This window comes from Rhea pennata, chromosome 5, assembly GCF_028389875.1.
Source record: "Rhea pennata isolate bPtePen1 chromosome 5, bPtePen1.pri, whole genome shotgun sequence".
NCBI lineage: Eukaryota > Metazoa > Chordata > Aves > Rheiformes > Rheidae > Rhea > Rhea pennata.
Genome location: NC_084667.1, coordinates 27,295,163 through 27,309,485, shown reverse-complemented (window position 1 = coordinate 27,309,485; position 14,323 = coordinate 27,295,163).

Below are 14,323 nucleotides of genomic sequence, written 5' to 3'. Positions count from 1 at the left end.
GTTGGAATTAGTGTATATTGGTGGGGATAATGATGTCCTTAATTTAATCTCTTCATTTTAGTCCAATGGCAATTAAAAACAATAAATAACATAAAAGAAAAATATTTTTTTCCTATCTTCGAGGTACAGGACAATAACTGAGAATTTGGATGAAGTTTTTCCTCTGTCTTCATCAAGGTGTATCCAAAGAAACCTTAAATACAAAGCCTCTTAAAGTGCAAAGGTGTCTCATCTTCTTGGCAGCTGGAACACATAATCATAATGTATCTGATGAAGCTTTGTCACTACAAAAGCCTCAGGCAGAGAGGCGTTTTGCTCTGTATCCTGAAGATCATGACTTCAGTGTTTGGTGAACATTGCACATTTACTCAAGGTAAAAAGTTCAGCTGCTGGTTAAGGTCTGGAAGGGACTTTCTTCCAACAAGATTAGAATAGACGTCAGTTTTCATTTTTCTTTGCATTTAGCCTTATCAAGATATGCTTTATATCATGAATTTGTCATTGCAAAGGCTGGAAATGTTGGTTCTTTTAGTTTTCTGTCTTTCCTGCCTGTAGTATGCAGTATTATTAGCTTTCTCTGGACTACAGTGGTTTGGTCCAAGTATAGCCAGAGGGCTCAAGAAGGGACATCTACAATCTATTATCTTCTACTTTTTGATATTCTTATATGAGTTGCCGTGCTGTTTGATTCATTTATCTTTCTACAAAATCTCAACCTACAGCCTACTTGTTCTTTTGAACACATCTATTTTTCTCAGGAGAAGTAACAATATAGCATAATTTTCAATATATGCTGCTGAATCATGGCTCTGGATCGCAAAATTTGTGTAATAAATATAAAATATCCTTGTTTTAAAATTATCAGACAAAGGTTATGTCCTATTTCCTTTGAAACTGAATTAAGTTCTAAAGATGTAAACATTAGTATTGCAAGTCTGAAGCTAATAAGGCAGAAATTGAAGTACAGAGAAATCAGATGACTTGTTCAGAGTGACAGGGGGTTTGTGGCAATTGGACATTTGACGCAGCTATTCAGAGTCCGATTCCTGTGTTTCATCACAAATCTGTCCTCCTTTAATTACGAGAGTGAGATGTTTTCAAATGTTTCACAACAGTCTTGATATAAGACAGCTTTTCGGAAAATGCAAATAGTCATTTAATGCTCCCAACAAAATTGTCATCACATGCACTGTTGTGAACTTTATCTAGGCCAATTTCTTTTTTTTTTTTTTTTCATAGTAGTGCCAAAGAAATAAATTTTAGATGAAGGAAATGGAAAATGTAGTTTTTCAACCACAACAAAATGCTTGAATCTGAAAAATGATGAAGCCTTGAGAATTGGTGGCACATTACTGTGGTGAACTGAAAGAGTGACCTGCCCTGAAGGAATAGGGAAAAGCAATAATGTTCATGTCCCATCTGTCAGAAAGGTGTAGGAGACATTTCTTGTTACATAATGGCTGTCCCACTCATTGAAATATTGTGAGGATTAGAAAATAACTCGCATAATTTATGTACACCATCTTTATTCCGGAATCATACATTACAGTTCTCACAGACAGATTACACTAACATTCTGAACCATATGTATGGTTTATGCAGGTAACATAATACTTTCAAATTATATGTGCTATGAGCCAATAAAATTAGTATGGGGTACTTATGCAATAGTCTCATAACAGCTAAACTAACAAAGGTTTATAAAATACATCTCTCCTAATTTTTCATGGGCCAGTCATATTGAATTTTTTTCCCCCTCTAGCTTTGCTAATGAAACACAGCGTTAGAGTCTAACTATTACTAGCAAAAACGCCAGTGCTCTCCGGTATAGATAAATTCCATTCTTGTGTAGCTTGTTCTCAGAGGTGAATACATTTCTAATATTCAAGGACCAAACTTTGAGCTGATGTAGCTTAGAACTGCTGCAGAGCTATGACAACTTGTACCTGCCTGGAACAGAGCTTCTCAGAGAGACGAAAGGCGAATGTTTTGGATATGCTTACTCAGTTGGCAATTTACTGTTCCTTTAGTTTTTATTTCTGTACGGGCAGTCTGGATTAGTTTCCCAAATGCTTTCACTGCTTCACTTCCAAAATGGAAGTGGACCATTTCATTCCATTAATGCCTCATTTCTTTGTCTGGGGTGTTTTTCTTTTTTTGAGAGTTGCCCCAGTGGTAGAAAATCACTGCCACTATTTGCCTTCTGGGAAGTATGTTACTAAGACCTATAAATACGTCCAGGGCACTGTGAAAAAGGATTGCTTGTTTGCATGGTGTCGGGACTGCCTGCTTTGAACCCAGAGAGCTGGAGCTTGTGGCAGTGAGCTGGAGAACCGGAGCTGGGTCCTAGTTTGCTCCGGTTCGGCCGCAGCTTCGTTACTCGCTGCACCGTCGTGGTGCCGCTGCTGGAAGAGGTGGCCTTGCTTTCCCGTTCGCGAGGAGGCCAAGTGCTTGTGTGGCCACGGGAAGCAGCTCAGGGGCCCTGCTAGCCCAGCACATGTTAGGTTGAACTTGAATTCGTTCCCATTCTGGTTCTCCTTACAGCTCAAAAGTGTTTATGCCAGAGCAAAGGGGGAAGGTAGGTGTGTAGGAACATATGGTTGCACTAGGGGATACGCAGAACAGTTGATTCTGGCAACTTCAGGACCTTACGCTGTCTTCAAGTACATATGCCCTTCAGTGTGTGTTTTACTTGCTTCTGACCAACCGTATAGCAAATGGGTAGACATCGTGGTTAGGTAACAAGCCTAAGAGAGGAGTTGAGTTCTTCCTTTAAGCTACCCCATTGCAAAAGTGCACAAGCTGGGCTGTTTTAAAGAATCATTCACGTATGCATTTCAGATATGATAAATTGAGAGACAACAACTTTTAGTGTGTTTTGCTGAATCATTCTAAGTAAAATGCTTTGGAAAAGTACATTATTACAGTCCCTTTAGTTGAATCTTTTTCCTTTTTTCAAATCTTTTTTCACATTTGAAAACAAAGTTGTTAGCTTCCATCTAGAAGTAATGATTCTTATTGTACAGGATTGTTTGGAAGGGCTATAAATCTAAGAAAAAGAGAGGGGATATCCCAGTCTTGTAAAAACTAGGTTTATTTCTAGCTCACACTACCTGAGTAGTGGAACTGTTTGGGACACAATATCAGTTGAAGACTTTGAGTCCTGACACTTTAATGTGTTGCTTTAAAATTCATGTTTGACATTTATATTTTAAATTTTGATTTCTGAACAGGACTGTATGATAATAATTGAATTTTTATTAGGCATAAGCTAGTGAAAGTGAAGGTTCCTTACCTTTGCTTTTGCTAAATTTGTAGCAAAAATTAATAGCACAAGCTGTATCTGCTGATAAGCTTTCAGCTGGTTCATTAGGCTTTCTCTTTCACATCTACACACACATGCACACACACACTTAAGTAACTAGGGTCTGAAACTTTTCCATGTTGTAAAATCAGTAGGTGGTTGCTGTCAGCAACAGCATATTTGTTTTATATTCTTCTGCAATAACTATCAGCCTGGAGAGGAAAAAAAGGAAAAAAAAAAAGCCCTTCTGACAAAAAGATTCAATCCATTCTGCACAAATAAAAAGGGAAAAGTACATATTTGGTTCTTTTATGATATTAAATGTATAGGAAATGTTAAAACTTGTGGCTGATTTTCAAAAGCCATACTACTTGGTAGTTTAAAATGTTGGAATATTAGCTTATGGACTTAGATAATTTACTTTGGTAGTGTTGTGTGTGTGTAACATTTTGCCTTCCTATTATCAGTATATTTTTCTTAACACAAAGAACTTTTAGTGATAGAGATGTGTGGAGAATAATACTGTAGAAATAATGGCATTTGGATGATGTGTGAAAATCCACATAGAATTTCAGTGGGCTTTTCACTGATTTCTGTCTTGATTTCTTGCCTGTTCCTTCACAAAAAGGGCCTTAGGTTTTTGCTTATGTTTTAATGTTGCCTGTTTGTGTGCTACCCTGAATGTTTTGTAATCATCTGAAGCCAGCAGAAGCAAGGGTCCCTCAGTTCTTCTCTTTTTGTAGATCTGAATTTATTTTATAGGAAACATATAAAAATATTTGTTCTGAAATTTTAACTTGTGAAATAATACTTCAAAGAACAGAAATATAAAGTACAAATCCCATTTCTCCTATTACACTCCTATTACAGCAGTGTAAAAATGACTTAATTACATAAAGCCTTTCCTCTCCCCAACAGCAAGGAACTGCTTTCATTAGGCTTGCTCCATTTTGTTAATGTAGGCTAAGGAAAAAAAAAAAAAAAGATATAGGCCTAAATTACAAGTGAAATCTCAGCTCTGAGCCACAGTAATGCACTTATTGACTTGGAACGGGTCAGCATTTCCCCAGCCGTGTCTCTTTGATGTGGAGAAAGGTGAGGACTTCATAGAGGGCTACAGAACAGGACTGCCCAGATGGTTATCTAGATATATGAGTTGCTCTGCAGGCTTTATTTCCATGCTGTGTATTTTGGGTCATTACTATGCTCTTTCTGCCACATGAAGTAAGGAAATTGCCAGGTCAGAATATCTCAATGTAACCAAGTTACTTTTGCCAAGTTGCATTTCTGCCTCAAATTCTTTTCTAAAACATATTGATTAAAGGATTCCAGGAGAGAGAAAATCAAATGTTTCTTTTGGTACAATCCAAGGAGATTTTTATGAACTAGAAAACTAGATTACAAATTCAGGAGTCCCAAGGATGAAGGTAACAGTTTCTGCGTCTGTAACGAGATGATGAGAACACTTGTGTGCAGATTTGGAGCTATGCCAGTAGCAGCAGCAGCAGACTTGGCTGTGGTTTGGCCACCAGAAGTTGTGTTGCTGGCCATGACTTGCACGGGCTTTGGCATGGGCTTTGGGGCACCCTTGTTGCAGATCAGCTTTCACCCCACTGTGGGTGGGAGGCGAGGGAGCGAGGGCAGCAGGGACTTGTGGCCAGGTGAGCATGGAAGGGCAAGCACCAGTAAAGCCCATCCAGGAGCAATGACGTTGGAGGTGATGCTGGTTAAACCCGAGACCTTTATCTGGGGAAAAAAGATGTTTGTGCTCAGGGTTTTCCTTTCTCCTGGTGAGTAAAGTCCTGTAGAGGCTGGGTTTAGAGGTGTGGGCAGAAGCTGGTGGCTGGCCCCGGTGGTGCAAGGAGGCCACCTCTCGCCCTGCGCTTTGCCCTAAGCCTGGAGCGAGAGGCAGAGCAATTTCTATTTGTACTTTACTCAGCTGAAAACGTTGAAGTTAAAATAAGATTTTGTGTGGTAGCTTAGTGGTGAACTGGCCTTGTAAGAATGGCTTAGGAATGGCTTAACAAATGCACAGGCTTTCTTGTGTAAGTTCTTAACATTTCACGCTTGGATTACGTAGCTATTTCATGTATATATATATATATACACATATACATACACACACACGTATGTTTAATTGATTTAAATGATTTATATGTTTTGATCCTGCTATAACATTATAGCTGAGCTTTCTTCCATTTTATTATGGTGGCTTCTTGTGGCTCCTTAAATTACTGTAATCAATACTACCTCCATTTTCTTCCTTTGATTTTTGTTTCTCCTGAGGGTGGATTTCTGTCTGTTTAAATTAAGAGTAAGCCTTTATATAAATCCAATGTCAAATGCTTTCACTTTCTTGCTATTCTGTTCTGAAGTGACTTCAGTTTAAGTAGAAGGTTATAATTGACACCATATTTGGTCAGAACATACGCAGGTACACTTTAATATACACAAAACGTGTAACATTGAATATAAACATTCTTTTTTTCCCCTAATGTACAGATTTTGGACATAAAAGTTTTATGATTAAGCAATACATTTTCACAGCTATATAGACCCCCAAAAATAAAAATATTATCCTGACTGAGGAGAATAATCCAAGAAAAATTTGGCCTGAAAAAGTTACCAGGTTACAATGGACAAAACAAAAGTAGAATTTCTTTTCTAACCTTTAAGAGCATAATGTTTACATAGCATAAATAATAAAGTAGCAAAGTCATTTGCTGAAGGTTATTGTGCTATGACAGAAAAATTGACAGAAAAATAGTCATGGTACCCATTAGTTATCAGAAGCAAAAGTTTTTGTAACTCCCATAAAGCTAGGATGATGATGTCAGCAAAGCATTTGGTTATTTTTTTGCTGTCTCCCTCCTTAATATTTTCATATCTTTGCATTGCTGTCATTTTTATTGCAACAATGTTGTTAACACTCAGCTAGCCTCAAGGTCCCAGTTGTGTCTTGGAGCAAGAGACAAAATGAGCACCCTGTCTCAGAGTGCTTATGCTTTAAATAACTATGGATATTATTCATGTTCTTCTACAAGCCTGCTTTTTGAGCACTGTAAGTGAGCAAAAAAGCACAGGGTTTCATTAACACAGGCTGAGCTTTAGCCAGCCTCTCAGGTGGACTTACTGGTCTGGTCTTGGTACCAGACTAATTATGGAGATACCTAAGATATCTCAGTCCACCTGGCAAACCTGAAGAAAGAAGTGAAACTGCTTAAGGTAATGTTTAAAGATACTGTAGTAACAGAGCTACAAGAGCACCATGTGTCAGAACTGCTGGTCCAGTATTCAGAGCCTTAGACTGCAGTGTACGGTGCCTATAAAAGCAGAAAAAGAATTGAGGGTTTGCACCATCGTTATTTCAGTCCATTAGGCTAACATACTTACAGCTAAGGAATCTTAACACAGAAATTTAATAGGTGGTTCATGCATGATATAGTTACTACCAGCTACCACAGGAATCTTTAGGGCATTTAATTATTATTCTAGTATTCATTATTTTAGTGACAAATGAAAATTGAGCTCTGTTAAATGTTGCCTGTTTTATTTCCTTGGAGTCTTTACCAAGAATAGTAATTTATCTTTTTTTTTTTTCTGTAAGCCCCTTGATGAATTCAAACATTCATATTCATTAATTAAAATGCTTCCTTCTCTGCTTATTTTAACATGACACACAGACTTGATTACCTTTTGCCTGAGTGCACTTTGGAAGATTGATGGTTCAGCTTTGTTAGTTATAACTTTCTGTATCGATATTCTCTGAAATGGATTTCAGTGGCAAGATCTTTTTTCCTAAAGTATCAGAACAATAAGGAAATGGGGGCAGGGAAGGGGTAAAGGCTTCACGCTAGATTGCCACTCTGTAATGTGACAAGAGGGGAGGCAGAAAAAAGGCTGCAGTGCTTTTTTAGTGGGAGAAAAACCGTTGTGCTTCCCTGGCGTGAGTAATGAGTGAGGAAGGATGAAGCTGGGCAATAGCAGGGTGCTCTGTAGAAGAGGTGGTGGTATAGTAGCAGTGGGGAGCATCACTCTTACTGCTTTAAATATTACTGCTGTGCTGAGGTGCCCACACGAATATAGGAGCTCTTTGTATTATCTGTCCCAGCGCATATACATAATGTTATTTGTCTCTAAAATCCATACTTGAAAAACTTATTTTTAAAATAGTAGTGTGAAAATTCCTATGGCTCTTTGAGGTAACAAAGATGCATCATCTAATTTAGAGAATTCAAATTCTCTAAAAAGAGATTTTTCCCTTTTAAAACTGAGTAAATGTATTGTCTGATAACTTCAAAAGTTGCTGACCAATCCCAGTCTCCTGTCAATTGTACATTGCATTTGTGCTAGTTGTGGAAAATGAAGAAGAGGTATTCAGCAGTGGTTAAGAGGCAGAAAGGCAAAGACTCTTGGAATGCTGCAAGTAACATGAGATTCCCTCAAGCAAAATGAAGGGACCATGTGGTCGAAATGCCTATTATTCCCACTTGCCTATAGCAATATAGTTATGTAATTTTAAATATACATTTATTAAACTCATATTTTTCTTATTAATTCTGTAATGTTTCAGACAATATTTCTGCACATATTTACACAGAGATATTAAAGTATATAAGACTTTTAATATTAAATTCTCCTGAAGTATTCAATACTTAAGTATTTTAAATCCAAATACAAAGGATATTTAAATATCAGAAGAGCAAATATTTGAAGTAATGGAATGACATTTTGAAATCATTCATGAGCATAAACCTTACAAAAATTCAGGCGCATGCAGTTTTAATGTACAGATTCAAACTCGTTGGGCCTTTTGAAGCTGCCGGGTGACAGTCACAGGTGTCCTGCAGGCTGGAGCACCCCTTCACTGTGATGGGCAAGAGGTGGGTGCCAGAGCAGCTGCCTTACCGCCGCGGGCTGAGGTTTGCTGTGGAAGGGGAGGAAAGCAGCAGCTTGTGCTGACCTGCGACCAGGAGCGCTGGGAATGCTGTGAGCCAGGAGCGGTTCCAGAGAAGCTGCTTTGCTGTGCTGAAGGAGTGTAGCTCTGCTGGGTTTTTGAGGAAGCCAGCCTGCCTGTTGGTGATTTTCAGAAATTGCCTCTACATCTTTTTCATAATTTCATGCTATTGTTCTTTGAGCCAATTCCCCAGCAAAAAAAGAACAAGTGGAGTGGTAATTCCTCTTACTCAGAGCAGAGGAATCCTCTCCATTTTTGAGCCATCTGTCTTTGCTTTTCATGTTCTAAGAGACCTATAAACACATATTTTGTTGGGTTTTTTTTTCCTTTAATTCCTCTTAGTTTTGTTAGACAGTGGATCATTATGGATTCCATTCTTGTACATTATATCCATTGAGTTATGGGACTTGTGAATAGTATTCATGGCTATTTATTTCACGTCTGCAATATCAGAATAAAGCATCTTGCTCAGCTTGGTTGCACCTTTCAGCTTCCTCCTAACATTGGCGGATTGCAAGCTTTTTCCCCCTTTTTTTTCCTTTCCAAGCTACTAACTTTGTGTCCGGGTGCCATAATGTAATAAGCCTTTTGGGTATTCCCAGAGCGTTTTCTCTGTTCAGTTTATGGGCAGTCTTGATGAGAAGGCTCTAGGAATCTGCAGCTGTTTTAAATAGATTTGAGAGCAGAATTTTGGAGGGCTTTAGAAGGGGCCTGTCCTGCTGGGACACAAACCAGTGTGAGCCGACTGGAGAATTTCCAAGCTAATATGGAGTAGAGATGTATCCGTAACAATGTTATAAACAAAGACCTAATGAGCATTGAATTTTATATGCTTTCAATATTGATAATAGATTGCACATTGTCACAAAGAACTGTGTTGTGCAGATGTAGCTCACTTCGATGCAGATGAATTAAGCTTAGCAGGACCTTGAGCCTGCTCCACAAACCCAGTATAAACAAGTCGTATATAAGAGACACAGGATGAAGTCCTCTTCTGTTGAAAAAACAGCACCTGCTGCAACAAGCAGAGCTAGGCCACAGCTATATTAGCTATTGATTTGGCCTAGTGAAGGTTTAGACCAGTATCTTTTTCTCAGCTGTGTCATTTTACGTTTAGGTTTTTTTTTTTTTTCTGAGTTTTTAGCAAGTGGTGGACTAATTCTGTAATGTTGTCAACGTAATGAATTAAGGAATACAACTTTATTTTATTGCACAATTGCCAGATACTGCAATGCAAAAGCAGTCTCAGAGCCTTTTTACGTGCCTTCCGTATGCATAAATTGCACTGGTCATAAGAACGTATCTTTGTGTAAATATAATAATGAAATATATTATACTTCAGTCTTCACTGAGACCATGGCTTGGGACATATTGGAAGAACCTTGCTGATGAAGTATTTGTTACAGTGTAAACAATCCTACTGAGAACAAAGAAGGGAGTGTCTTCACCACAAAGGCTGTTCTTTCTTAATTATCATTATTTTGTATTTAAACATCATGCTACTTGTTCAGTCAGCATGTGGGAATCATCATCCATAGACAGATGTTGGGATATGGGCGCTTAAACAAGTTACTGTGAATTTAGAGAACAACAGATACTCCATGGCAATGCCGATTTGCTGGTTCTGTCCTTTTCAGATGTAAGGTGGACTAGCTCTCTTTCGTTAAGGGGTAAATTATGTGATATTTATTATTTGTGATATTGTGATATTGTGATATTTATTTTGTGATATTTATACGGTGAGAAGACTTGTTGACAATTACCGTATAGTAGCTGACTGGCACATCTTATATCCTAGTAATTCATTTGGATAGAGACCTATTCTCCATTATATCTGTCTAAGCTAGAATGTGAATTTTCACTTCCATAGCTGTATCAGCATAATTAATGGATGGTACAGTCTTTTTGCAGACACTTATATTCTGTTGCGCTCACTTCTTTTCCTATTTTTTCTAATTCACATTGTATCTTTAAAAATATATATTTTAGACAATATAAAGGCTGCTCTTACTCTGCAATAAAAATATTAACCTGGGGGAGTTGTACTGCATGACCATAGCAATTTAGCTCCAGAATGGCTCCAAAATATCTCCTGTACAGAAGAACATTTAGATGCTTTTAGCAGAAGGATTTTTCTTTCAACGTGCTGTTCTAATCAAACCTAACAGGTTTGAAACGTGTGGTTGCAAGTTCAGCTGGCACTTTTAGACTGTTTTAGTTGGCCATGTTTAGCAAAACAATATGATTTCAAAGATACTAGTGTATCTTTTAATAAGATATATTTGAACTGTGTTGTGGTAATCTGACAGAGCTAACATAATCTGGGAAAAAAATTGTTTTAACAATTCAAGGCGCTATTTTTGCATATCATTAGTTTGCAATATCTTTAGTATAGAAGTTTCTTTGACGTATTATTTAATACTTGTTATCTTTCTAGGATACTTTCAGCTATGGCCTAGCATATTGGGTTTTATGTTATTTAGATATTTGCTCCAAGTCTATGCCCTGTTTTCACTTCCAAAATCTCTTTTAGGTGACAGAGATTTTATGCTGGGAGAGATTTTATGCTGGAACCATGCCATTTGGGTTTAGAACCAGCATGGGAACCCTCTAACTCAAAAGCGTTGAGATTTTTAGTGAATGTCAGAAAAGGAAGATCTTTGTCCTGAGAAGAGTGATTTAATAAATGGAAGATAAATTAAAAGAAATTGAAAATAACAATAGACAAAACAAAAAAAAATGGAAATTTTAAGAGGAAGTTGATGATGGACATGCAATCTGTCCCAAAGAAGAAAAATAGCGCAAACACAGAGGAAAAAAGATGGGCTGCAAGCATCTGTGTGCTTATCCTACCGGGATTCTACTTCATAGAAAGTCCAAAGCAGTTTTCCACAGAAAAGTAAGATCTTTCAGAGCTGACAATTTATCAGCCCAGCAAGACACATTATTAGCCACTTATGTGGCTACTGGGTACGAATAGTTAACAATTGTGAGCAGTGATGATAAAAGCAAATGTATGCTTGTTTCTGTCTTGCAAATCTCAGATACTGCTATGCAGATTGACTCATAACTCTGTACTTTTCAACAGCAGGAAATATTTAGGACTATGATATTTTGCTGTGTGTATGTGTTTATATATACATACTGTGTATATATATATATGCAAACACACAATACATTTTTTACTGTAAATTACAAATTCTGTCACTGGGTTCTGATAGACCTTAAATATATGAAGAATTGTGGGCAAGGCTTTTGAAAGTAACTGATGTATTTTGGATGCCTCAGTTTTTGAGAGGGGTGTAAACTGAGAACAAGGAGTCTCATTTTATGGCAGTGGATACATAGAGTTTTATTTTTTTTAATTCAGGCCTTTGTGCTTCACGTTAAGCCTTTTACTGTTTCACCAGGACTGCAGTATCCACAATCTATGCTGTAGTTCTTTTGCAGTAGTTTTGCATTTGGAAGTACAAAATTGAGGAGCCTGCTGAGCTAAATCATCACCTGGGAATTACTGGAGCACATCACATTGCGGCACAGACTCTGTCAAGCCCTATCATCTTGCATTTTTACCTGCTGTGGATTTCTCTGTTTCCAGGAAATCATTATTTATCTTTCTAGGTCAGGCATTCAAGCTGTTTGTTAAAGAATGGAACAAAAAGATTATAGTAGCTTGATCCCTAAATCCTACTTAAACAAGTAGGTGGTTAGAAATATAACAGCATACCATGAATAGTATTCAGTGAATCCAGGTTTTAATTGTTTTCTTCTAAATTGTAATATGAAATGGTTTGCTGGAGTGTCAGACATTCAGTATATATCTGGTCAATATCTGCCTGTCCTAAGTTTGACCCGTTCACAATTCACTTCCTAGCTATGCTGTTATATCAGAAATAAGCGTATCGGTGCATGTCGGGGAAGTTCTTTGGGGGGACCTACAAAGAAAATTAGAAAACTCTTTCATCTAAAGGATCCAATCAGTGACGCTTAATGTTTTGCTAAATCTTCTAACATTTGAGGACCAAACTCAAACATGATACAAGTCAAGGAAACTATTAAAAAGGAAAGTTTCAGCCAACTTTTTCTGGCTTCTATTTGAAGAAAAAGAGGCAAACAGTAAGTTTAAAGAGCAAAATTGCCTTCAAAGTTTTTAAGCTTTGGAGTTTCACTGTTCAGCATTCTTCATATCTGAGTCACTTTTAGAGATGAATAATCTCTCATATCTTCCAGAAATCCATCATTGCACTCCTTTTGCAGCTATGTAGAGGACAAACATGGTCACTGAGGGAGGGTTATCTCCTCTTTGGCATCTGTCTGGATAGGCTGCAGGTTTTTTTTTTGTTGTTGTTTTTTTTTTTATAGTCTTTCAGCTGCATTATAAAGAGTTTAAGATCTCCAGTTGTACTGTGCTTGCACAAACATCTTAAAATTTTGAGTTTACTGGCACACAGCTGGATGAATGCATGGTTAAGAATGGTTTGTACCTGAGGAAAATGTATGAATAGTATCAAAACCTTTATTTCTGGAAATGATCTGAACTTTTTCATAATTTTCATTTTTTCATCGTTAACATGTTTGTCCTTTAATAGCTGATGATCTGAGATCTATGAAACTCTCTTATGTCATCCTGACTTTGATCAAAGCAAGTAGGTAAAATGTATGCTCTTGCTACTGGTTTATAGAGAGAGGTGTTGAAGGAAGATGAGAATGTTAGCTGTGGAATATATTTTATATTATAGTACAGAACAATTTCCAGTTTGGTTAGTTCACTTTGAGGTTTTTTTAGGATAGCTGCTTACTGTGGAGTCTGACATAATAAATGATGTTTCTATTCTTACTGGGTTGCCTAGTGGACTTTTCAGTGGTGACACTCTAACTGGAGAATAGAGAACCTGGCTTCTATGGGGTCTGTCCACACCAAGAGCTGGACTTCTTGCACAGTTCTAAGACACTTGAAAAACAGAATGTGTTTTTAACATGAATATCATGGGAGTAGCTATGAATTATCTTTTTGTAGCTGATGGCAAAGGCAATTACGTATTGCCGCTCTCTTGGAATTGCCTGCTGAATCTTTCCATATTGGATTTTATATCATATCTTCATCTTTTGCAGATATAAGGTTCTTTATAACGTAGTGCTTAGTTTGGGTATCAAATTACAGTGCATGTTTTTAGTGTATCTATAAGTTAAAATATGATGTGTTACTTTTGAACTGTGTTGTCTACATAACTTGCTTTTTGTTAATTTTAAGGAATAACTCCTTTGGGCAGAAGAGTTGTTCTAAAGTTTCACAGTATTGCGCTCGGAGATAGAGATTAACTATGTGGAACTGTGATGAACTGCATCCTCTCTGGCCTGAAGTCAAGAGCACTCAGTTTCTGGTTTAGCAGTTCATGAACCAGCTTTTGTTTTGACAAATGATGTATTCTTTCTTTTCAGACATGTAGGAGACTCAAGATATCTGCTAGCAAACTGCATTTGCCTGGATGCAACCCTGTCTAACATGCTCTAGGTGACCCTGCTGAGCTGGGGGGTTGGACTAGATGATCTCCAGAGGTCCCTTCCAACATTACTGATTCTATGGTTCTATGATTTCTCCATCTCTCTCAAATAGCATTCTTCCACATAACATTGATCGATGATTAACACTACTTTGTAATTCTTGATATTGATAATATGCTGATCAACAAAATTACAGCAATGAGTTGTAGGCAATAGGTATGAAAAACCTTCCTATGCCAGCTAGTTGGCCTTCCTGCCCAGGTAGAAATTGATTTAATTTATGAATTGATTTATTTGTATACATATTCATATATTTATAAACTCATTAATTTCTTTACTTTGTTAATAGATGTACTGACATATTTTGTTAAGAAATGTAATCGATTCTATTAATTATGTTCATTAATTGGTCTATTTTTTTTATTGAAGAAAACAGAAAATAATGATTCATGCTTGCAACATAAGATCCTTAAAACTAATGTGATCATCTTATTCCAGGTCTTATACATATAACAAGCATTTATGCAGTAAATAATCAAAATTTTTACTACTCTTGGCAC